The 24,485-nt window shown below is 50.5% G+C and overlaps 1 long non-coding RNA gene and 1 other non-coding gene across 2 annotated transcripts in view; both read left to right on the top strand.

The window, feature by feature from the left end:
* LOC128097628 (uncharacterized) overlaps positions 1-15,274 on the top strand; it is a 31,789-nt gene extending 16,515 nt beyond the window's left edge. The window contains exon 4 of the long non-coding RNA XR_008213920.1: positions 14,874-15,274. This is a non-coding gene — a long non-coding RNA (uncharacterized LOC128097628). The remainder of the gene's footprint in view (positions 1-14,873) is intronic.
* Positions 2,962-3,067, top strand: LOC128098005 (U6 spliceosomal RNA). The gene has a single exon (XR_008214056.1). It is a non-coding gene; the product is annotated as a U6 spliceosomal RNA (small nuclear RNA).
* Positions 15,275-24,485: the final 9,211 nt, after the last annotated feature.

Below are 24,485 nucleotides of genomic sequence, written 5' to 3'. Positions count from 1 at the left end.
AAGACAATCGTGGTGGCCTGTCAAGGATCAGGCAGTGGCTGTGTTTGGTCCTATCTCTTTTGTTCCCATATGTAAAGTCCCTTGTCCACTGCCCCAGCTGCCCTGTGGGACCATAGCTCTGTAGGAGTCACACTTTGGCATCTGCTGAGGATTTTGTTGTACCCTCAAAAGCCCCTTAGGGTCTGGGGATGGAATCTGATAGGTAGAGTGCTTGCCTGGCATGCACAAAGCCTTGGGTTCAATTGTTCCCTAACCCTGGATAAACTGGACGAGGAGCTTGTATTCCAGGCCTCAGGAGGTAGAGGCAGAAAGATCAGGAGTTCAAGGTCATTCTTTTTTTTTCTTTATCTTTTTCTTTCTTTCCTTTTCTCTATTTATTTAATCTATTTATTTATGTGTTTTGACTCTGTAGCCCTAGCTAGCCTGGAATTCTCTATGTACACAAGGCTGGCCAAAACTCGGAGATGCAACCACCTCTGCCTCCCCAGTGCTGATGCAGCCACCATGCCCATCATTCAAGGTCATTCTTCAGTGTATAACAAATTCCAGGCCAGCCAGAGCTAGAGACTATTTCCAAAAAATTTAAAAAGCCAGATGTGGGTAGCTTACATGTTTAATTCCAGTACTCTAGAGGCAGAGGCAGGTGGATTTCTGTGAGTTTGAGGCCAGCTTGATACCCCCCCATGTGGTGTGTGTGTGTGTGTGTGTGTGTGTGTGTGTGTGTGTGTGTGTAAAGAAGAAGGTGTTTAATTGACTGAGTCATAGCTCGGTGATAGAGTGCTTGCCTGGCATGTACAAGGCCCTATATTTGATCCCCAGGACTATAGAAAATCCAGTACAGCAACATATCCATTCTTTTGAAGCTACTCATCAGCCACATCATCCCACTGAATTGGGGTGGGTGGGGGAACAAGCCTTCCCCGTTTCTGTCATTCATCCTTTCTTTCTCTCTCTCTCTGAGGAATCACACCTCTCCGGAGCATCCAGAAATGCACCCTCAGACAGCACACTTACACTGCTAATTATTTTCATTTATGCAGATTGTTTTCACATAAGCCTAATGATTGTACTGGAGATAACACTTCTGGTTTTCCTCAAATATGTGCCAAATTAACTTAAGTCTGTGGAATAATCTAAAAGCACATAGTCTGGGTATGAGATAGTCCCCATTGTACCCCTCATTTCCTGAGTGATCCTGGGCCAGAGTTCAACATCTCTCGACAGCTTGTCTTGTCTTGCAGTGAATCATTCCCAGCTGGTCTCCTTCTCAGAGTTGCTAGTAGTTTGAGTGAGGAAGGTTACTCACTCCCAAATACCCTGTCCACCCACATCGAAGGCTTTGTGCTCCAGGTTCACAAAAGGCAAGACATTGTGTGTGTGCCTCACAAACTTTAGAATGTGGTCAGGTTGACAGGAGGTGATGTAATATATGAAGGGCAAGCGTGTACTGAGCTCCTTAACGCAGGCACCGTCAAGCATGTTGCAGATATTACCTTTCTTAAAGCAGGAGTGATGTTCTGAAGTCCCTAACGTGTCCCTGTTTTGAATGTGTGAGGACACTGAGACGTAGGCAGGTTACATCATCAGGAATAAGTGTGGTCGTAGAGCTGGCGTGGCTTTGTGTCCTGTGATTCAGTGAAGGAACTGATGGGTGTGAAGGTACCTAGAACCTCTGGCCACATGATTGGTGGGGACCATCATCACCATCTTGTCATCATGGTGGTTGTGATAGTTTTCTGTTGCTGTTTATCAGATCATCACAAATTCAGTGGCTTTGAAGACACTTCTTGTCACCTCCCTCCTCTTGGTCAGGAGTCCTGGCACAGCTTCGCTAGGTTCTGCTCAGGGCTGTCATCAAGGTCTTATCTAGTGACTCAGACTCACCTGGGGAAGGGCTTTCAAGGTCATTCAGCTGTTTGGCGAATTCGTGTGTTCTGTTGTGTTGAAGCCACTGGGTTCACTCCGGCTGCCAACCATGGCTTTCTCCAGCTCCTGGAGGCCTCTGACCTCACGGAGCCCCTTCCGGCTCAAAGTCCGCCCCCGTTTCTTTAAAGTGGACAAAGAGAAGGTCTTTAGTGTCAGCAGCAAGGGAGGCAGCTGGTTTTGAGACAGGGACTTGCTAAACTCAGATTCAAGCCTGCTGCTTCAGACTCCTGAGTGTTGAAGTCACAGGCGTTCACCACCATGCCCAGCAAGAGGCTGTCACAGTTTTATCTTGGCAGTGCTGGGGGTCAAGGCCTTGTACATACTTGACAAGGCCTCTACCACTGAGCTCTATCTCCAGCCCCAAAGAAAGAGTCATATATGCTGGGGCAGCGTGGGGTGGCACCTACCTTCTGTGCCATGTTCTGTGGGTTAGAAGGGAATCAGACGTCTGGTGTGTTACGGTTTTGTGTGTTGTGTGTCAGTATTGTGCCGGAGGCTGCCATAGCATGGCCGTGTCGCCACCGCATCCAGGGCGGAGCCAACAGGGAGGAGGATGGGGTCCCCCTGCCAAAATGTCACGGGTGGTTTTTATTCCTTGTGGGGATTACCCCGGCGTGTACCTCAGGGAGAGCCAGGCAAAGGGAGTAGTCGTCATGAATACAGATGTAGCTCAACGCTGAGGGCTCTGTAACTCTGCAGGGAGGCAGAGCAGGAAGTGGAGCTGTTATTGAAGTGTCCCTGGTGTCCTAAACAGTTTGGGTGTGATGGCCCATGCCTATAATCTGAGCAATTGGGTGGTTTGAGCAGGGGAATTGCTACAAGTTCAAGGTCAGCCTAGACTACATAATAAATTCAAGCCAGCCTGGGCTACAGAATATGAAGACTATCACCAAAAAGGAGGTGAAGGGTGGAGCTACGTTTGTAGAGTGCTTGCCTAGTATGAGCAGGCCCTCGGCTCAGTCCCCAGCACCACGGACAAGCCAGGCGTGGTGGCACACACTTGTAGTCTCAGGATGAGGAGAGGGAAATGGGAGGATCAGAATTCGGCAGCACACACACTAAAATTGGAACCATACAGAGAAGATTAGTGTGGCCCTTGAACAAGGATGCCGCCCAAATTCATGAAGTGTTCCTTATTTAATAAAAAAGAAAAAGAATTCAAGGTCATCCTTGGCTATATATTGAGTTTTAGGCCAACTTTATATTTAGTTTGGGCTACTTGAGATCCTATCTCCAAAAAGCAAAACAAAAACAAAACAAAAAAATTCTATTAGGTTAAACACAAAATCACCTCTTCTCCCTAAGCCAGACTGAACATGAGCCACTGGGCTATGGTGTGGTCGACAGCCTGAAGGCCCGCCCTTGGGCCACAGAGCTTTTTACACATATCCACATGTGTTCTGAAATACCTTCATAGCTTCCATTGATTTCACCTTTTCATTTGTCTCGTTCCTGGGTCTCAAAAGTGAATGTCATTTCAGCCGCCACTTCTGTGGCTGCCGGAGTCACTGAGGGTCAGCACTTCCTAGCTGGGTTGGTACTGAGTGTGAAGTGTGGTCCAGTGCCATAGAGCTCGTCTGCAATGTCAGAGTAAGAGGCGGGCTTAGCTGAACACAGACGTCCCTCATTCCTCGGTTGCGTTTAGTGGGAAGTGTATTATTTGCTCACAGCTGAGTTTTAGCTACTACAGAGTTGGGAAGAGTGGGGTGTGTTTGTCCAAGAAGAATACTGATAACAGAATACTCTGTGGTGGTGGTCACATTCTGAGGAAAGGCAGGGACAGGAAATTGGCTGACCAGAGACTCTCCCTGCCTCACACCCCACTCCTCTGCAACTGCAATTGTCGAATGAACATGCTCCTGGCTTCAGGGGGTGTGTTCAGACAAATAGCCACAAACCTGACTGTTAAAACAGGAGAAATTTGTTCTCTCACAGTTCTGGAAGCCTGAAGTCTGCTCCCCCTGTAGTCCCAGGGGAAGGGTCTTGTCTGGTTCATAGATGTATCTCTTCAGCTAGTCCTGTGCCTGCCTTACATCTGTCTCAATCTGCCTGTCCACGAGGACACTTGTTACTGGATTGGCTCTCATTGATTCAAGACAGCCATTCCGAGAGCCTAGCTTTAGACCCTAAAGATTCACCTACACAGGCTCCAGGGTCTATGGGAATGATTTGTTGTTGTTCGGTTTATTTGGTTTGGTTTTGTTTTGTTGTTGTTTTCTGAATATGGATGTTTTACCTGCCTGTATGGCTGTGTACCATGTGCATGCAGTTCCTGTGGGAGCCAGAAGAGGGAGTCAGATCTACCGAGACTAGAGTTGCAGATGGTTGTAAGCTGCCATGTGGGTGCTGGGAATCAAACCTAGGTCCTTTGCTCTATGCCCATACCACTGTGTTTCTTGATTTACTATTGATGTTAGGGGGAGTAAAAGCCCTTCATATTGACAGAGCGTTCACAGAGCTGCCCCATGGATCAGCCTCCCAGCTCTGACCCTGCCTCTGAGTTCCTGGGCGGGTGGACAACTGTGAGGATATCTGCATATTTACCCACACTGGTTGTGGGTAACTGAGCAGGGGAGGGCTGCCTGAACTCCCCTGATGTCTCCCTGAGTAGCAAAATCATTGGCAAGCATGAAGTCTGCAATTGGGGTGAGAGCATGGGTAGAGAGGCAGATGTTGGGTTCGGAACACGGCAGCAAGTATGACAATTGTCAATAAGGGTGGGCCAGGGAATCCATCTTCCTGTGTTGTGAGAGCAGACTGGGGGGCAAGGAGGTGCCAAGCTCTCAAGGGCCTGGAGGGCAGAGCCTGGTAGCGGTGTGTTACTTTCCTTGTCACCAACCTTAGAGGTGAGCAGGAGAGATCTAGAAAGACTTCACAAGCTTCCCTGTGTGCCAGCACCTCGGCTTAACCGACTAGGAAGTGGCTCATCTAGTTCCTGAGTCTTAACTCCTGCCTCCTTGCCTTGGGAGCTAAGGCCTCCCTGATTTGCCTGCACCCCAAAAAGGAACTTCAGGGCCTGCTGCTGGGGCTTGGTGGAGAGCTGGGTTTTCCCCCCTCAGACCTCCTCCTGCTGAAAGTTCTTGATCTGAGGGGACAGGCAGTGGTGGCAGGCCATTTGCTTGCAGGGGGTGTGGGGATGCTGAGTGACCGGCGTCCCCCTCTCCCAGGTGGCATCTGTGGAGTATGGGCTCAGGCTCCTGTAGGTAGTGGCTGACTCTAGCTATAGATAAGGGACTGCTCTGCCCCGGGCGCTGTTTCTAATCCCTTCTGCCCTTTGGTCCTCTAAGAGTCCCATTTAGGGGCAGTTTCCTAGGATCCAAGGACCAGGATCCACAATGCGTGTTTTCTCAGCTAAAACACTCGTGGGGATTTTCCTAAGCAATGGAAGCCCAATACCCAGGATGGAAGAACCTTGTTATTTTATTTCTATTGGGGGGGGGGTGCTCTGCCTACATGTATGTCTGTGCCCCCATCTACATGCAGTGTCCATGAAGACCAGAAGGGGACACTGGAGGTACTTAGAGTTACAGACAGTTTAAGTCTCCATGTGGGTGCTGGAAATCAAACCTAAGTCATCTAGAAGAGCAGCAGGTTCTCTTAACCACTGAGCCATCTCTCCAGCCCCCTCCCCTTCTGATATTTTGTGAAAATTATAGAATCAATTACATTACTAGTAAAAAAAAAATCAGCTGAGGCTTGTGGGGCGGTGTAGTGTAGTTGGTAGAGTATTTGCATAAAACCAGGCATGACGGTGCACACTGTAATCCCAAGAGGCACAGGCAGGAAGATTAGAAGTTCAAGGTCATTCTCAGCTGCATAGTAAATTAGAGGGCGAGGCCAGCCTGGGCTACATGAGACAGCAAAACAAAACAAAAACCAAATAATTCCTTTGTAAATGAAGGGCATGGGCTGTGTCCATTTTGGCTCTTCGGCCCCAAGTGCCCAAAGCCACTATCTATCCTGGATGTCTGTCCTTCCTATCCATAGGTCTAGTTTTTGTGTATCTTTGCTGAACCTTTGGCAACCTAGGCAGACCTCCAGGAAGCATGATGTGCATCTTGGGTTTCTAAACCTCAGTCTCAGTAAGTCTTTTGTATCCCAGTTGAGAGCTAGGCCCCATAGCAAGGGTCTGCTACAGACACTTAGGAGCTCCATCTGCTCCAGGTCCACAGACAGACTGTTGTTGTCTCTGCCCAGGTCTGTGCTTTGAGAACTCTCTAAGCTGGTATGACTCTAAGCACCAGTGTCTCCTCCCAGCCCTGCCACAGATTGCCCTGCAGGTCCTGGAGAGTGCGCAACTCTGTTTTCTTCCATGCACTGTCTCTAACGGCTGTGAAAGCAGGCACGGTTTCCTACCCTTGACAGGGTAGCCACTGTGCCGGTCAGAAGAGCAGAAAAATTGATGGAGTGAGATGAAATGCACACGTCTCTTCCTTAAGACAAAGAATGTGAGTGCTCCTGGTCACCTGGGAAGTTAGTGTGGTGGTGGTGAGAACCATGGGATCCTCGGAGTTGGGTGGTAGGAGATAAGCTGGCCTGGCAAATCACCCCAGGCTGGGGTCTGTTCCCTTCCAGAGACACTGAGCCCATGGCATTGGCCCTGGCTACAGGGAGGAGCTCTTACCACCAAGAACCCTCCAAGCTGAGGGTCACATGAGTAACTATAGGTGAATTCTACAGAAGGTAAGGGGTTTTCAGAGGATCAGAGCGGTTTCTCTACCACAGGGCTGTTGACATTTAGAATGTAGTCCTTGTTTGTGGGGGACTGTCCCGCATGCTAGGATGCTGAACATCTCCAGCCTCTACCCAGTGCAGCAAGCACGTATATATTTTCAGACATTGCCAAAGCCCCTGACGAGACAGATTGTCCTGTGCTGGACAACTCTGGGTCAGAGACTTCAGCAGTGGTCTTTCTGGGACCACTGCTCAATGCCTGAAGTAGCCACTCACTTGTTACAGCTTCTTTTGTTCCTTCCCAAAAAGCTGACCTCATTGGTTCGGAGGGGTGTTTCGTTGACTCACCATCTGTAACCACAAGCAGCCTTCCTTCTTGGGGAGATCCCAGATGACTTATCATGGGACTCGGTATGTAAATACATAATTCTAGTTTTTGCTAAATTGAAGCTAGTAAACAGACCTCCCCCCCCCCCCCGACACAGACACAGACACACACACACACACACACACACACACACACACACACACACACACTTCTTTTTTAGTCTAGCTTAGGGCATGCTGAGCTATACCTTTGCCTTGAGGTTTTCTGCAGGCAACAAACATTCTGAGCTCACTGGTTTGGGCCCTAGCCCAGGGGCTGGTAGATGATGTAAGAGCAGGAAAGGTCTGAAGTTGGTAGGGATTGTGGGGTTTTCTTTTAGACCTTTGATCCAGGGAGTGGTGTGAAAGGAAGGCAGAAGCCAGACTATGAGAAAAGAGGGGTCAGAATCCCAGATGGACCACAGGGACTCTGCCCAGGGTACTGACCGAGTGTGGACCACTGGCTCCTCGAACAAGGCCTGGTGTGCTTGTCAATTCCTCTTGGGATAGCAGAGTGAAGGTGCTGGCTTTTAGTTGAGGCTTTGTAAAGTGGAAGACAGGCACACCCTGAGTGAGGTCTGAGACCTGCCCGGCCACACCCAGCAGCAGGCAGCTGTCTCCTGTTGCCGGGGCTCTGTGAATTTCATCAGTGTTCCTCCGTACTCCTTCCCCTGCCTCTGCTACCACGGGAAAATGGGGTCTGCTTTCCTGGTTTGAGTCTTATAGTTTGGAATCCACCCTGTGTCTAGTGAGAAGCCCTGCGTGTGTCTACAGTTTCCCCACTCACTCTCGCTGTCTCTCTTCTGCTGTGACTCTCAAAGAGACTCCCCTTCTGTGGCCAGCTCAGAAGCACATGGTCAGAACCCAAGAGTCAGACGTCCAGCTGGCTTCATTGCAGACACTGTGTCTGTGACCTTCCACCCAGACAGGGCTGTGTGTTCAGATGCTCCCATTGACTTAGGCCTGCCAGGCGGAGGGGCCAGAGGGTGAAAGGGAAGAGAAGCGAAATCTGCCTGCTCAGGCCTCATGGTCCTGAGTAACAAGGAAACTGCCAATGGTGCTACCAGCCCTAGTGCCCCTGGCCCCAGCTATGCTCATCAGTACCCTGGTGAATCCATGAAACCAAACCATGCCCGTAACAAACCGGCAACACCCAAGAATCCAGGTGTTATTTTTGAAGACTAGGAGCAAAGGGATAGGTGGGCCCTGTGTGCTCAGGGCAGAGTCTGGGGGAGGAAGCTGGCACAGCTAGCAGTGGCTCTGTGCTCCTGGAGGCAGCTGCCTCTGCCTTTTCATGTCCATGGTCAACTCCAAGCCCTGTGGGTTCCAGTGTCTGGGGTAGACCGAGTCAGCCCATGGATGGACAGTGAAACTGCTTTCTCCAACTAGAGAAAGAGATAAAGCAGGCCTGAGATTTGGCCCTGACCATGGCCAGGCACTGCACCAGGCCCCACCCAGCCTCACCCCCATGACTGACTGGACAGGGGACTGGACAGGCAGGCTCAGGTGTGGGGACTGGGGATTTTCCTCCCTCTCTCTCCTTCCCCCTTCCCCTTTGTTCTGTTCTTCCTCGGCTGGCCCGGCGGCTGGCTTTGGGTTAGCGTCCAGATGACTCATAGGAGGTGTTCTAGTGCCTACTTCCCTGGGCATAGGGGCTGTGGGGGAAGGGACAAGGGACAGGTGAGTGCACACCTCTGGAGGGGCCCAGGTAGCTCCTGGCAGTGGGCCCAGCTCCTAGCAGCTGTGCCAGGCCTGAGGGGGCAGTGAGCTAAGCAGGTCAGACAGGTGGAGCCAGCTGGCCTGGCTGCCCATCCCCAGCCGCACAGGCCCTCTGTGGGTTCACTGAACAGAGCACCACCCTTTCCTTCCTCCCACTGCCTGAGGTCCCTGGCACCTCCAGGGACCATTTACAGCATCTGAAAGGGGCGTTGGGAGTGGGGAATGGATCGTGGATTTGCTTGGAGAGACACTGGTTGGGTTCAAGTGTGGAAACGTGATCTTGGCTTTGGAGAAGCACTTCCGGTTTTCAGGTCCTTGGTTCTGAGATGCAGATTTTACAAGGAGCCCAAATGTTGAGTGACAAACTGAGGAGACAGGGCCAGGGAGATTTGTCTCCAGAAGAGAACTTGTGGACGTTATATTGGGTGATGCCTCTACTCAGTGCCAGCACCTGGCCTCATGGGGTGACCCTCTTGGGTTCCTGTAGGGGGAGGGACTAGACTTGCTCAAACAAACATAAACTACGGACACTTGCTGGGGGACCCTCCTTTGCCACCGTTTCAGGTGGAACTGTCTCCTCCCCCGTGATTCTCTCTCCTTGCTGAAGGCCGAATCTCAGCCAGTCTCTGCTGCTCCAGACACAGTCTCTGGAGATGTTGGGCTAATGACAGGGGTTGGGGATGGGGCTCAGTTTCAGCAGAAAACTAGCTCATGGTGCCTCCCCTAAAACCAAATGGCTGTGTCTACCTGGGAATCCTGCACTGGGATTGTGTGTCCAATCTTGCTCTGGATGGGTCACACCCTATCTGCCAGTTTCCTGGAGCATCCCCATCCACAGGCCAAGCTGTGAGGGAGAACAGCCTCTTAGTGATGGTCAACAACAAGAACAGATGTCGAGTTTTTGCTGTTGTTGTTATTTGATGAGTTTTGTTTTTTGTTTATTTGTTTGTTTGTTTGTTTGTTTGTTTGTTTGTTTTGAGGACAGGGATCTACTTTGTAGCCCGGGCTGGTTTGGAACTCACTCAGTAGCCTAGGCTAGCCTTGAACTTGTGACACCCTTCCTGCCTCAGCCTCCCAGGAGTTGGATTACAGATGTGCACAACTGTGTGGGCTAGAGCAGAGATGATCAAAACTTACCTTGCACAGCCTGCTGCAGACAGGGGGGCAGCAGTTTTTTGCTTTTTGTTTTGTTGTTTTGTTTTGTTTTTCTGCTAACTGAGCTCTTTGTGATGAAAACTTTGCTGACTGAGTGGTCTGTCTTGTTTGGTTTTGGTTTTTTTTTTTTTTTTTTTTTTTTTTTTGAGGTTGGGTTCAAACTGGTCCATCCTTCCGCCTTTGCCTCCAAAACAGCTGCATGGCAAGTAGGCGGTCGCCACCATGTGCTTGGCATAAACTAACTAATCAATCCCTCTCCCTTTCTCTCATCCCACACCCGGCCTAAGGCCTCAGGCGTGCTAGCTCAGCCACTGAGCGACACTCTCGGCCTACACATTCATTTCATAAAGAAGGCCAGAAGTAGACAAACTCTGTGATTCTCCTTGAGTCATCTTCAAGTTCTGTCCCTCGTTCCTGCCAACCCCACCTCCCCCAGGTCTTTCAGGTCTCTTTGTAGATAGGTGGAAACGTTTCCCCAAAGTCCAAAGACGTTTCCATACATCTCATCGACTAGAATTCTATTTCACGCCCAGCCCCAAGCCTGTCAGCATGGAGGGAGGGTCTTAGCAACAGTGTTGTACTAGTGTGAATGTGGGTACCAAGGAGGCCAGAAGAGAATCTTCTGGATCTACTGGAGCTTCAGTTACTGGCGGTTGTGAACTGCTTGACATCAGAGCTGGAAGGAACCGAACTTGTGTCCTCTAGAAGAACAGTGAATGCTTTTAACTACTGAGTCCTTGAGTTTGGTGTTTTAAATTGTTTGTTAATTTAGCATGCAAGGTGATTTTATTCACTGCATATTCATACCTGTGTGTCATTCTGCTGTGTTCTTATTCTCTCCCCTCCCCGCCCCTCCCCTCCTCATCCCTCCCCGCCCCTCCTCCAGCCCCCTCTTGGTTTCTCTTTCTCTTCTTCCCCCCAGTCAGTCCCTTCTGCTTTCTTATGTCATGTACTCCATGGCTACCTCTGTTTCTCTGTTAAGATCTCCTCCTCCCCTTAAGATCCCCTCCCTAGCTTTGTGGACCCTCCACACATACAGACAGATGTGTTTTAAACATAGGTTCTACACAGAAGAAACATGCAGTATTTGTCTGCGACTGGCTGATTTTGCTTAACATAATGATTTCCAGTTGCATCCATTTTCCTGCCGGTGTCACGATTCCATTTTTCTTGATGGTTGCATAAAATCACCCTGGAAAGCCAGGTGTGGTGGCGAGCTCCTTCAATCCAGCACTCAGGAAGCAGGCAGGAGGATCTCTGTGAGTTCGAGGCCAGCCTGGTCTACAGAGTGAGTTCCAGGACAGCCAAGGCTATGTAGGGAGACCCTGTTTAAAAAAAAAAGAAATCCATCATGTATACGTACCACATTTTATTCTTCCTTTCTCTCTCTTCCTTCCTTCCTTCCTTCCTTCCTTCCTCCCTCCCTCCCTCCCTCTCTCTTTCTCTCCCTTTCTTTCTTTCTTTCTTTCTTTCTTTCTTTCTTTCTTTCTTTCTTTCTTTCTTTCTTCTTTCTTTCTTTCTTTCTTTCTTTCTTTCTTTCTTTCTTTCTTTCTTTCTTTCTTTTTGGTTCTTCAAGACAGGGTTTCCTGGAACTCACTCTGTACACCACATTTTCTTTACCCATTTATTTCTCTATGCATGAACATCTATTCCGGTTCCACTGTCTGGCTACTGTGGATAGGGCAGCATGACCGTGGCTGTACAAGTCTCTCTGATAGGGTAGAGTCCTTCGAGTTACACCCTCTGAGTGCGTATCTGGGTCACACGGGACCTCTGTTTTTAGTTTTTGAGGAACCTCCATTCTGACTTCCATAGTGTCTGCTCCCTCGTCACAAGATGTTCAAGCAGCATGGCCTGTTCTTAATCTTCCGCTGTGTAAAGGAACCTTTCTTTCCCGTAAGGGCCTTTCCTCTCTTCCCCTCTCCTCCTCCTCCCTCCTTTCCTTCCTTCTGCTTTTTCCTTGATTAACCATCCAGTGTTGGCTGCTTAACGCCCGGTCTGTTAGACCCAGTAAGGGCTGCGGCTGCAGAGATGGCTCAGTGGTTAAGAGCACGTGTTGCTCTTGCAGAGGACCTGGGTTTGGTCCCCAGCACCCGTATGGCAGCTCACAGCCATCTGTAAGTCCAGTTCTAGAGGGTCCAGGTCTTCTTCTGGCCTCCACAGAACTGCACGGGCATGGCACACGTACACACATGCAGGCAAAACACTCAATGCACAAAAATGTTTGGAAAAGAGCCAGTAGAGGAAAACATGAAATCCTAAATACTAAGGGTGTGGGCAATTGAGTGCCCAGCTCCCCTAGAGCAGAGGCCACCCCAGAAGCCAGGATGTCATCTGCCGTTGCCAGGGTCCGCCTTGGGGACCAGTGCAGGGGCAGGTGTTGAACACCTTGCTCTTTTCTCCTGGGAAGCGCAGACAGCTCCTGCTGTCCCCGGTCTGGGCAGCAGGCAGTGGTGCCTCCTCAGAGGGCTGTTCCCAAAAGCAAGCCTGAGGTCTTTGTTGTTTCCATATGTAGCCCAAGGTGGGCTTGAACTTGCTGGATCTTCCTGCCTCTCTGTTCTGTGTCCTGGCATTACAGGCATGTGCTCTCACACCCTCATCTGACCCTGATTTTTTTTTTTTCTTAGATGTTTTTAAAACTTAATATGTGTGACTTTCCTGCCTGTATGCCTGTGCACCGCATGCAATCCTGGTACCTGTGGAAGCCAGAAAAGGGTGTCAGATCCCTCTAGAACAGGACTTAAGGATGGTCATGAGCCACCATGTGGGCGCTGGGAACCGAACTCAGGTCCTCTGAAAGAACAATACATGTTCTTAACAGCTGAGCCATCTCTCCAGCCTCACTAACGGAAGTTTTTGAGGTTCACAACTTCCAAGTTGGTCTTCTAGGAAGGAGGTGGCTCAGCAATTAAGAGTATCAAGTCAGTCTTCTTGAGGTCCACCTCCAATCCCCGTTCCTGGGCCAAGCTTCCCTCTGTTGTCTCCAGCAGGATGGGCAGGAGTCAGCTACAGCAGCGGACCCAGGTCTCTGCCCCGACAGCCCCCCCCATCACCACCACCTCCACCGCCACCCCTCTACCCCCCGAGCAAGACCACCACAGAGCCGCTATCCGATGCAAAACACACAGGGGTTATTGATAACAAGTAAGCCCGGGCTTGGTCTGTGTCCAACACTTGACACAGTGGGTGGAGGAGGACGGCCCTGAGCTCTCAGAGTGAGGGGTTTTTAAAGGGAAAAACCCGCAAGCAGGGTGGGATAAGCCTTTGCATCCTATGATTGGGTGAGGGTGTGTAACCTTTGAATTTACTGGTTGGGGGTTACAGTTATCATTTTGGGGCAGTCCCAGGCTTTGTCCTTGAGTTGCCATGGAGGTTGGCTGGCCTCCTCCTGCACGTTGGCATTGACCCATGCACCTAGCTCTAAGTTGGTGAGGGGTCCCAGACAATAAACAACTGGCTGAACCTTGAGCAGTCAGAGTACGTGCAGAAAGGGAGCGACTGCAAGGACTATGTCTTTTGTTCATGGCCCTCCCAGAAACTGCTTGCTCAAGTCTCAGCAAACTGATATTGAGGCCTGATCTCTGAGAGAAGACTGACAGCCTGTTATGGCGTCTGCTTGGTCCCTTCAACCACCACCTTCCCACTCACCAGCCAGCCTTTCCCATGACATCTGTGTAAGGACAAAGCAATTCCTTCAAGCTCTGTCACAGCAAAGCCCAAGAGGATGTGGGAAGTGTGGTCAGAGCCACGGTGGTCATCCTCAGTGATGGCCTCCTTCCAAGTTGGGTGCTTCAAGCTCTTGTCCTGTGGTCCCCAGAGCAAGGGAAAGGAGCATTGCTTCCTCGAGACACTGAAAAGAGAAGGCCACAGCCCAGCCTTACCTGGTCGCTCTCGTGAACGTGCCTGTTCTTCTGGAGGTCACCTCTGTGACCCCACCTCAGCCAAGCCTCATCAGGGGACATTAATGTGGCCTATGCATTTCCACACACAGCCTGTGTGGGGGAAGGGGGGTGTCTCACAGGAGGCTGTCCTCCTGCCTCCACCTCTCAATCGCTGGGATGACAAGTAAGAGACACCATGCTAGGCTCCTTTTAAAAAATTTTCATTCATTCATTCATTCATTTTGTGTGTATGCATGTGTGTATGGGTGCATGTGTTTAGAGATCAGAGGATAGCTTCTGGGAATGGGCTCTTTTTATTTATCATGTGGATCCAGGGATCAAATCCAGGTTGTCAGGCTTGGCAGCAGACCCCCTTGCCTGCTGAGGACCCCCCCCCTTTTTTTTTTTTGTTTGTAATTATGCACTGCACTCCACTCTGTGCCTGGCATTACATTGTGAAGTGCTGTTGGGGGATGTTCCGAGCCCGATCCTCTCTTGTTGGGTGGTAACTAGAGGGTCAGCACCAGGGACAACTCGGGGGAACGGTGACCCGCACGCTGAGGAGCACGGTGGGGCTGGGGAAGACTTTCCCCTCCCATCTCCACGTGCTGTTTACTGAAGCCCGCAGAGGCCATTTAGTGCTGCCGATACACGCCTGGGTGAAGGATCATTTGCTGGAGCACAGGCAACCTCTCAGGGACCATATCCCTGAAGAGCCTGATACCCCTCACCCCTCACCCTCAGCAGCCGTCAATGACCAATAACTCCTCAGCTGGGGTGGGACTTCATGAGCCCCTCCCCGGTCCACGCTGGGGTTTTGGCTGGCTAGCTCTGTACAGGACTTGTGAATGTAGTCACAGCCACCGAGTTCATGTGTGCCATGGCCCTGTCATGTCCTGCAAACACTGTTTCACTGAAGACATTCACTACTGCCAACTCTTAGAGTCCTCTTGCCCCGCCCCCTTCTGAGACAATCCCTGAGCCTTGAGTACAATTGTGATACAGATGTCACATTTAGAGTTGAACATTCCGCAGCCTTATTCTCTGCACACGGTCCAGTTGTGGGTCTCTGTTAATTTCCATCGACCACAAAAAGCAGGTTCTCTGATGGGGGTTGAGAGATGTGCTAATCTGGATGTTTTTTGTTTGCAGTGCTGGGGATGAAACCCAAGGTCTCAAGCCAAGCCAGGGCTCCACCAGCTGAACTACTGCCCTAGCCCAGTCACTAGATCTTAAGGCAGCCTGGAGGTTATGGTCAGTTTTCTGTGTAACCGGAGGCTGGAGTCCAAGGCGATCCACCCCAACATCGGCCTGGGTGTTGCTGTGGAAGACTCCAGGTTCCTGAGTCACTCACTACCTTAAAGTAAGGGTATCCTCACCTTAGATTGCGGGCGGGCTTCATCTAATCATTTAAGGAGTATATGAGGTTTCCCTGGAGAGGAATCACTTCCCGTTGACCTCAGTGTCAACTCTTCAGGCCTAATCAGCCCCCTGGTTATTTGGGTTTGGTTGGGGGAAGGTTGCTGTTGTTTTACATTTCTTTGTTTGTTTGATTTGGGAGGGCATTGGGGGAGGGCAGGGGAGGGAGGGTAGGGGAGAGGGGGGGAGGGGGGGAGTGGTCCATCTGTAGCTGTAGCATGTGTGTGTGGAGGTCAGAGCACAGCTTGCAGGAGTCAGTTCTCTCCTTTCTGATATACGGGTTCCGAACTCAGGTCATCATGCTTAGTAGTAAGTGCCTTTACCTGCTGACCTATTTTACTGGCCCACTTTACTTATTTTTAATGTGCGTAAGTGTGTTACCTGATGTATGTACACCGCACGTGTGCCTGATGCCCCCAGAAGCCAGAGGAGGGCATCAGATTCCCTGTGACTGGAGTTACAGATGGTTATGAGCTGACGTGTGGATGCTCAAACTGAACCCGGGTCCTCTGCAAGAGCAGCAAGTGCTCTTAACCACTGGGCCGTCTCTCCAGCCTCCTGGTTTTGTTTTCTTTAGTCTCACTATATTGCCCAGACTGGTCTCGAACCCCTGAACTCAAAGGAACCTCCTGACTTAGCCTCCTAGTGGAAGTAGGAAGGAGTTCCTGAACATCTCCTGGTGGTGCTGGCCCTCCAGCTGAGCTCTGACTAGTCAGTGTGTCCTCTGTGGGTGCTAGGACCGGAGGCACTAGTGCACGCTGCTGGTCCCCCACCCACCCCACCCCACCCTCTGTGCCAGCATGCTGACTTCACAGTGCTGGAGGAGCCTGTTATGCCTTGTAGGGTCTGTTGCACAGCTCAGCTTTCTCCCGTAGCCTCCCTATCCTCCTGCAACTTCCTGTCACTTCGTGCCTGTCTGCAGATCCTCACTTTGTGCCTGTCCGTGGATCCTCACTTCATGCCTGTCCACGGATCTCCACTTCATGCCTGTACATGGATCCTCACTTCGTGCCTGTCCACGGATCTCCACTTTGTGCCTGTCCGTGGATCCTCACTTCGTGCCTGTCTGCTGATCCCCAGCCCAGCAGGCCAGCTGTGAGTGCTTCTTTGGCAGTGTCTTAGCTGGTTGTTGTGAGTACTAGTGAAGGAAGCAATCAGCAAGTATACTGCCCTAGAAGTGCTGCACGTTATTGGGCCGAGAAAGAAGAAAAAGGTGAGAGATGCCCAGACCTTCGAGAGGTGCCAGGACTTTGCAAACTGGTAGGTAAGGGCTGCTGGGGGAGGCAGGCTTTAGCACCCCCGGGAGAAGAGTGTTTAGGGGTGTTGAGTGGCAGGGGGAGGCACAGGGACTGGGCTATAAGCTCCTTCTGGCTGAGAGAAGTTTGCATATAGAGGTAGTAATTAGAACATTTATGAGGCATGTATGTTGTATGTTTATCCTCCTAGCCTAGCAGCTGCCATTATGTGGAATTCAGCTGCACCCCCTTGCAAAAGGATTATTCCAGCTGGGGTTGTTGACTATTTGCCCTTCCACAAGGAGGGCTCAGGAGGGCACAAGACCCTCACCTGAATATCCAGCTGCTCCCTTCCACCTGCTCTATGCAACTCTGCCTTAAGTGCATGTGGCCTCAGGGAGAGGCTACACTGTATAGGCTGGGGAAGGCTGGGGAAGGCTGGGGAAGGCTGGGGAAGGCTGGGGAAGGCTGGGGAAGGCTGGGGAAGGCTGGGGAAGGCTGGGGAAGGCTGGGGAAGGCTGGGGGGGGGGACTGCCATCTGTGCAGCTACTAGGTAAAGGCTTTCCACATGCAGTCGGTTGGGGAGGCACACCCACACTTTAGTTTCTGCAGCAGCAGCAGCAGCAGCAGCAGCAGCAGCCTCCCTCTGTGGCCCGTCACCAGGTGCCTTTCCACTGTCAGCAATGCGACGTGTGTACCCCTTAAAGGTGCCTGCCAGGTGCAGCTCTCTCTCTTTGCCTCTTCTTTCTTCTCTCTCTCTCTCTCTCTCTCTCTCTCTCTCTCTCTCTCTCTCTCTCTTTTGTTGTTGATTTTCGAGACAGGGTTTCTCTGTGTAGTTTTGGTGCCTGTCCTGGATCTTGCTCTGTAGCCCAGGCTGGCCTCGAACTCACAGAGATCTGCCTGGCTCTGCCTCCTGAGTGCTGGGATTAAAGGTGTGCACCACCACCACCCGGCTTTCTTTCTTCTCTTGCCTCTTCTTTTCTCTCTTGCCTTTCTTCCCTGTTCTCTGTCTGTCTGTCTGTCTGCCTGCCTACCTCACTCATGTCCCCACTCCAACACGGCCTTTCTCTTCCCACCTCCCCCAATAAACCTCTGCACTAACTGTTTGGAGTGGCATGTTTGCTTAGTGGCAGACCTTGGCAGGGCCTGCCGAAAGATACCCGCTTTGCCATTTCCTTATTTATCACATACCCCTGTAAGTAACCCCTCATCGATGTGCCCAATAAATTCTTTGGTTCCCCAGAGCAGCCTTGGCACACAGTCATGCCTGGGTTTGTCTCTGCGACCCTAGGAGGTGGCATAGATGTTGCTTACATCCCTGGGAAGGAATTTTAGCAATAGTATATTAGTTGTGAAGCTCCATGCTCAGTGCCCCAAGCATATTCCCTAAGAGCAAGGGTCTGCTGTGATCTGCATCTTACAGAGAGAAACACAGAGGGTCCAACAGAAAGGGTGGCTAAGGGCACAGATCGCAGTGAGGGACTGAGTACAGAGCCTAGGCCTCCAGCTGCTGTCCCTGACAATGGGCCCAGGGCTCAGATCTGCCTTGCTGAGTGAACTCTCATTGTCTCCTCTCATGGGCATATTTAAAATGCATCTCAGAGAACCTGGATGAGTCAGGCGTGGTGGCTTAGCCTGCAATCCCAGCATTCAAGAGGATCACTAGCTGAAGGTCATCCTGAGCTACAGTGTGAAACCCTCAAAAAACAAAACAAAAGAACGTACCTGGTGCAAGTTTTCCTTTTCAGCCAAAGCCAGTCCAAGAATGCTGATGGCTTTGAGGCCCCTGGGGGTAACCTCTGCCATTTGGGGTCTAACCTTAGACTGGACATCCTTTGAAGAAAAATACCCCTCTCTTCTTTCTCTCTCCAGTGTTTTTTCGGTTCTTATTTATTTCTTCTTGTGTATGTGGGGTGGTGAACGTCTTCCATGACCATGTGTGGGGTCAGAGGGCGGCTGTATGACGTGAGTTTTCTCCTTCCACCTCTACGTGAGTTCCAGACCAGTCGGCAGGCAGGTCAGGCTTGTGTGGCAAGAACCTTTACCCACTGAACCATCCATCCCTGTGGCTCTCTGGTTTCTAGAGACAGGTCTCACGGTGTAGCCCTGGTTAGCCTGCAACTTGTCATGCAGACCAGGCTGACCTCAAACTTGAAGCAATCCTCCTGTCTCAGCCTCCCAAGTGCTGGGATTGCAGGCACATCACACCTGCCCCCTCCCTTTCTCCTAATGTCAAGGCGGAGGTGTGCAGCACACCCTTCAGCAAGCCCCTCAACACAGGAATTGTTCTTGTCCCTAAATAGACCTTTGCACTGAGGCCGCCTTTAGAGAGGGCCCCTTTGTAATGAGGCTGGGCAGATGGACCATGGACCATGCCCACTAAGCCACACACTCCCTCAGCTCCCCAGCCCTGGGGAAGCAGGCGTGGGCTGAAGTGGGGCTGATGAAATGTCAGGAATGCTGAGTAGTGACAAGAAAACTCAGAGTCCTCCAGGAGGCTTGCCTGCAGCCACACATGAGAGAGCCTCCGAGCACAGTCTTCACATTTTTTCAGTTTTCCCGCAGAAGTCAAGAATGTCTGACCCTCCCCCTCCCCCCAGCACTTGACTGGCCCTGGACTTGTAAATTAAAGGGGCCCCACTCTGGCTTCTGGTGTGTATTATCTTGAATTCAAGTGAAGTCATTTTCAAGAAACTTCTTTTTCAGCCCAGCTTGGCTTTTATTTGTGCCAATAGAACAACAAGAAAAGTGGTCCCTTTTAGGGAGAATTCACCTGCAAAAAAATGCCTGGATTGTTGGCTGTGGTGGCACACACCTTTAAGCACAGCCTCTGGAGGCAGAAGCAGGTGGATCTCTGTAAGTTCAAGGCCTGCCTGAACTATGTATAGCGAGCTCCAGGTCTGCCCAAGCTACACAGTGAGGCCCTGTCTAAATAAATAAGAAAGTTTCTTAAATGTCTAGATAATAAGGATTCAGAAGTGGCAGCTTGGTGGGGTGGCTCATACCTGTAATTCCAACACTTGAGGGGCTGGAGGCAGGAGGATCAGTGCAAAGTCAACTGGGATTACATGAGACCCTATCTCAAAAACCAGAAAAGCGGGCCTGGAAAGGTGGCTCAATGGTTACTGCTTTCCCAGAGGACCTGGGTTCAATTGCTGGCACCCACATGGTGGCTCACAGTCATTTGTAACTCCAGTTCAAGGGGATCTGATGCCCTCTTCTGGCCTCCATGAATATTGCATGCATGTGTGCACAGACGCACATGCAGAGAAAACACTCATGCACATAAACTCATAAAGTAATCACTAAAAAGTTTTAAAAATAACAGAAAAGTAATATGTGAGTGTTAGTTTATTTAGTGCTGGGTATTGAGTCCAGAGCCTCAGTCGTGCTAAGTAGCTCTGCGGCCCCGTATGCAGAGCTCCCGGCCCCCTGTATCGTCTTAGAGATATAGTTTGATGCTGGTGTAAGAAGGTCACACTAGAGGAAGCTGGACGGCGGGCAGGTGTGCAAGCTCTGTACTGTTCTTTGTTCTAATATTATTCCAAAATAAAATGCTTATTAAAAGCAAAAATGAGTATCTGTGTATTTGTGAACACATATCTTTATACTTGAATACATCTAGACCCCTTGGGCCCTTAAAGAATTCCCTGTCTTGCTGGGCAGTGGTGATGCACACCTTTAATCCCAGCACTGGGAGGCAGAGGCAGGCGGATCTCTGTGAGTTCGAGGCCAGCCTGGTCTACAAAGCGAGTTCCAGGAAAGGCGCAAAGCTACACAGAGAAACCCTGTCTCAGAAAAAAAAAAAAATCCGTCTTTAGATCTCTGAGCCTGAGGCCAGCCTGGTCTACATAGTGAGTTCCAGGCCAGCCATAGTTACCTGGTGAGACCCTGTCTCAAAAAAAAAAAAAAAATGGAGGAGGTCCTTTGGTGCTGGTGAGATGGCTCAGCAGTTAAGAGCACTGGCTGCTCTTCCAGAGGACAGGGGTTCAATTCCCAGCACCCACATCATAGCTCACAACTGTTCGTAACTCCAGTTACAGGGTATCTGATACCCTCACACAGAGATACATGCAGCTAAAACACCAATGCACATAAATAATTTTTAAAAATTTACTCCTTCAAAAAAAGTCCTTTAATATACATTAAACAAAATATTTTTTAAGGCAAAAACAAACAAAACAGGACACCAGTTAAATAGGATCGTGACCCAATGACCTCTTTTTAATCTAATCACCTCTTGGGAAAACTCCATCTCCAAACAGTCATGTTGGGAGGTAGGACCCAGCATCTCAGCATAGGAATTAGAGAACAGGCACGCGGAGGACAACCCCCGGGCACACAGGCTCTTTATGGGTACTTCGTAATCCAGCTGGAGTATCTCTACGGTATGCTTCTGATCTGGGGCCAGATGCCAACCCAGAGCCTGTCTCCAGCCGCGGGAAGAGGCCTTGAGTCTGCGACACAGACGGTGGTGGGGGTAAAGGCTGTGAGGCTGCTGGAATTCATCCTGGCTTTCCTGCCACAGGAAGAGAGCCTAGAGAGTCACAGTCGGCTGCTCCTTAGTTCCTGGGAGGTGGAGCAAGAGGAAATGAGTGGGCACTGGAGGAGTCCGGTCAGACACGGGCAATATGCAGCCTTGAAAGCAGAGGGACTTCGGGATCGCGCTGGGAGGCAGGAACAGGCTTAGGATGGGAGCTGCCAAAGGGAGCCTGATGAACTTGAAGACTCTGAGGCCAGATCCTGAGCATATGGGGCCCTGGACAGCTGGAGTGCTCAACAGGCAGGGTGTAGATTGGTTCTTGGCTCCCTGGGGCTCATATGCTTTGTACTTGCGTGAAATGTCCATAACATATATTTTTACAAAATAAAAAAAATGGTCCAGGAACCCAGCTCCACGCCCTCAGGAGGGTGGTGATGTCCTGACATGGGGGAAGTGTCGCCACCTGGTGGCATGCAGGGGGCAACGCCAGCACAAAAGAGGAAACCAGCCTTGGCACCCAGCAAGGTAACTAGTGCCATGCACCACCCTAGGGCTGTCTCAGGGAATGGAAGCCAGCCCTCACAGCAAGATCTCCTTTTCTTTTTTCTCCTCTCCTCCCCTCTCCCTCTTTCCCCTCCCCTTCTCTTAGACAGGGTCTCACTATGTAGCTTTAGCTGTCTTGGAACTCTCTGTATAGACCAGGCTGGTCTTGAACTCAAAGATCCACGTGCCTCTGCCTTCCAAATGCTTCTGCTCCCTCTTCTTCCTCCTCCTCTTTTCTTTCTTTCTTCCTTTAAAAAAGAAAAAGAGAAAAAAAACAGGTTCTCACTATGTAATCCACGCTGGCCTCAATATCATGATCCTCTTGCCTCAGCCTCCTGAGTATTGGAATTACAGACACCCACTACCATGCCAAACTTCAAAGTAGCAATCATATTCTCTCCCTTCCACCCTCCTTCCCTCTCTCTCCCAGTTCCTCCCATCCTGAGATGGGATCTCACTTTGTCCCCTTGGCTGACCTGGGACTCCTTGCACGTCTGGTCCCTTCTCCATCACCTCCCACGTTCTAGGGTCACAGGCCTTTGCCATCGCACCTGGCCAGAGCCAACTCTTACCCTCTGCTGGCCTGGCAAATCCTATGGACCCTTGAAACAAGTGTCAAGTCCACAGGAAGCCAGGTGTGGCGCTGCACTCCCGTGGGGGGCCAGGTGTGGCGCTGCACTCCCGTGGGGGGCCAGGTGTGGCGCTGCACTCCCGTGGGGGGCCAGGTGTGGCGCTGCACTCCCGTGGGGGGCCAGGTGTGGCGCTGCACTCCCGTGGGGGGCCAGGTGTGGCGCTGCACTCCCGTGGGGGGCCAGGTGTGGCGCTGCACTCCCGTGGGGGGCCAGGTGTGGCGCTGCACTCCCGTGGGGGGCCAGGTGTGGCGCTGCACTCCCGTGGGGGGCCAGGTGTGGCGCTGCACTCCCGTGGGGGGCCAGGTGTGGCGCTGCACTCCCGTGGGAGGCCAGGTGTGGCGCTGCACTCCCGTGGGGGGCCAGGTGTGGCGCTGCACTCCCGTGGGGGGCCAGGTGTGGCGCTGCACTCCCGTGGGGGGCTGAGGCCACAGGACTGCAAGTTTAGGGCCAGCCCAAGCTATTTCGTGAGACCCTATTTCAAAATTTAAAAGTATGTCACAGAACCTGTGAGATGGCTCTGTGGGTAAGGACTCGTGATGGAAAGACAGAACAGATTCCCAAAACACGTTCTCTGACCTCCATGTGCACACGCAATCGCATACACACACATACACAAATTAATAAATACATCCACAGTGGTGCATGTCTTTAATCCCAGCACTCAAGGGCAGAGGCAGGCAGGCCCCTCTGAGTTCCAGGCTGGCTGAGGCTACATATGAGGCCCTGTCTCAAAAACAACTGCAAACAAAAACAACAAAACCTCAAGATAATAGATAAACGTAAAAGAAGAAGTATATCGTATGCCTTGGCCTTTTGGCTAGGATCAAGTGTAAAAAGGTAAAAAGGTGTAGCTGGGTGGTAGAGGGCTTGCTTAATACAGGCAAGGCTCTGGGTTCAATGCCCAGTACAAAAAGAAAAATACATGGGATTACACAACTAAGCAATTACAGTGAACATGAGTATTCAAACACGTGATGAAAATAAATTTGGTGTAGAGCAGCACTTGGGCATCTTCTTGACACACTGCTCACCAGAAAGCAGCCTGTCTGACAGTGAGGAGTCAGACGTGGCCACATGCGGCAGGTGGGGGAGCAGGAGGACAGGAGTTCCTGGAAATCCTCAGCTACATAGTGAGTTCTAGACCAGCCTGGACTACATGAGATCCTATTTCAAAAACAGCATCGCCCCAACACTCAGCAGGCAGAGGCAGGCAGATCTCTGTGAGTTTGAGGCCAGCCTGGTCTACATAGTAAGTTTAAAGCCAATCAGGGATACACAGCGAGACTGTTTCAAAAAATAAATTAAATAAATAAAAATAGTAATGAGCATTGTGACATTTTAAGAATTTGAAACATAATGTAAAATGTACATAGTGTCTATTGCTCTTTAAAAATTTTTATATATTTTAAGGAAATATCCTTTTATTCCTTTTAAGGAAATCTCTCCCTGAACTGCCCAGGCTAATCTCAACTCTCACCCCAGGTCAAGCTCTCCTACTAGCTCAGCCTCTGGAGGAGCTGGGTCCTCAGGCATGTAGCATTGCCCCCAGCTTAGGGCGTCTGTTGATAACACAACTGCAAGTATTGCTAAAATACAAAGAAACAATGTGTTGTTAAAGACAGGAAACACGCTGTGCCTATGAGCCTTGGTAAAAATAAGTGTGTGGCCATTCTCCATACTGCTGGACTGAAGGCCAGCCCTTAGACAGCCGGGTAGGTTGCAAGTCACATCATCTGGCTGCCCACATTGGCCATTTACCCCACAGGTACTGGTACAGGGCCAACTGATCTAGACCATCGAGGTCCCTGCCCTACCAATCACTCAGCACAGGAGACACACAAAAACATACGGAACAGGTTCCACAAGCTGAACATGCAGGGGGAAAGATCTGACTGGATATATTATATGCTGTGTAACAATGTTTGGGGCACAATTAACTATAATTCTTATAACTGAAGGTTTTCTTCCAATACCATTTGCTTTAAAGCCAGGGCTTTGGACCTAGTTTAACCCATGTTGGGGTCCTTTTTTTATAAGACACACACACACACACACACACACACACACACACACACACACACACACACAGAGAGAGAGAGAGAGAGAGAGAGAGAGAGAGAGAGAGGCACGAAAACCTCTCACATTCTCTGGAATATTCTGATGGGCTCCAAAACAGTTTTTAGTCTTTTTTTCCCCACCCATATTAAAGAGCTAGGCTGGGTGTAGTGGCCTGTAATCCTAGCATTTGGGAAGTGGAGGCGGTAAGATCAGGAGTTTGAAACCAGCCTGAGCTACAAGAGATCCAGCCTCATGAAACAGAGAGGCGGGGTCACTATTCACAGCAGTATTGCTCTCCATGCCAAGAGGTAAAACAATCTGAGTGTCCATCAGTGCATGAATGGATGGAGGAGAAAATATGGCCTCCCTGCACAGTGTCACATCTCCAGAGTCC

The sequence above is a fragment of the Peromyscus californicus genome, unplaced genomic scaffold (genome assembly GCF_007827085.1).
Source record: "Peromyscus californicus insignis strain IS unplaced genomic scaffold, ASM782708v3 Scaffold_5__1_contigs__length_169319896, whole genome shotgun sequence".
In the NCBI taxonomy this organism is placed as follows: domain Eukaryota; kingdom Metazoa; phylum Chordata; class Mammalia; order Rodentia; family Cricetidae; genus Peromyscus; species Peromyscus californicus.
The sequence above is the reverse complement of the archived record's forward strand: the minus strand, read 5'-3'. Positions and strand labels throughout refer to the sequence as shown.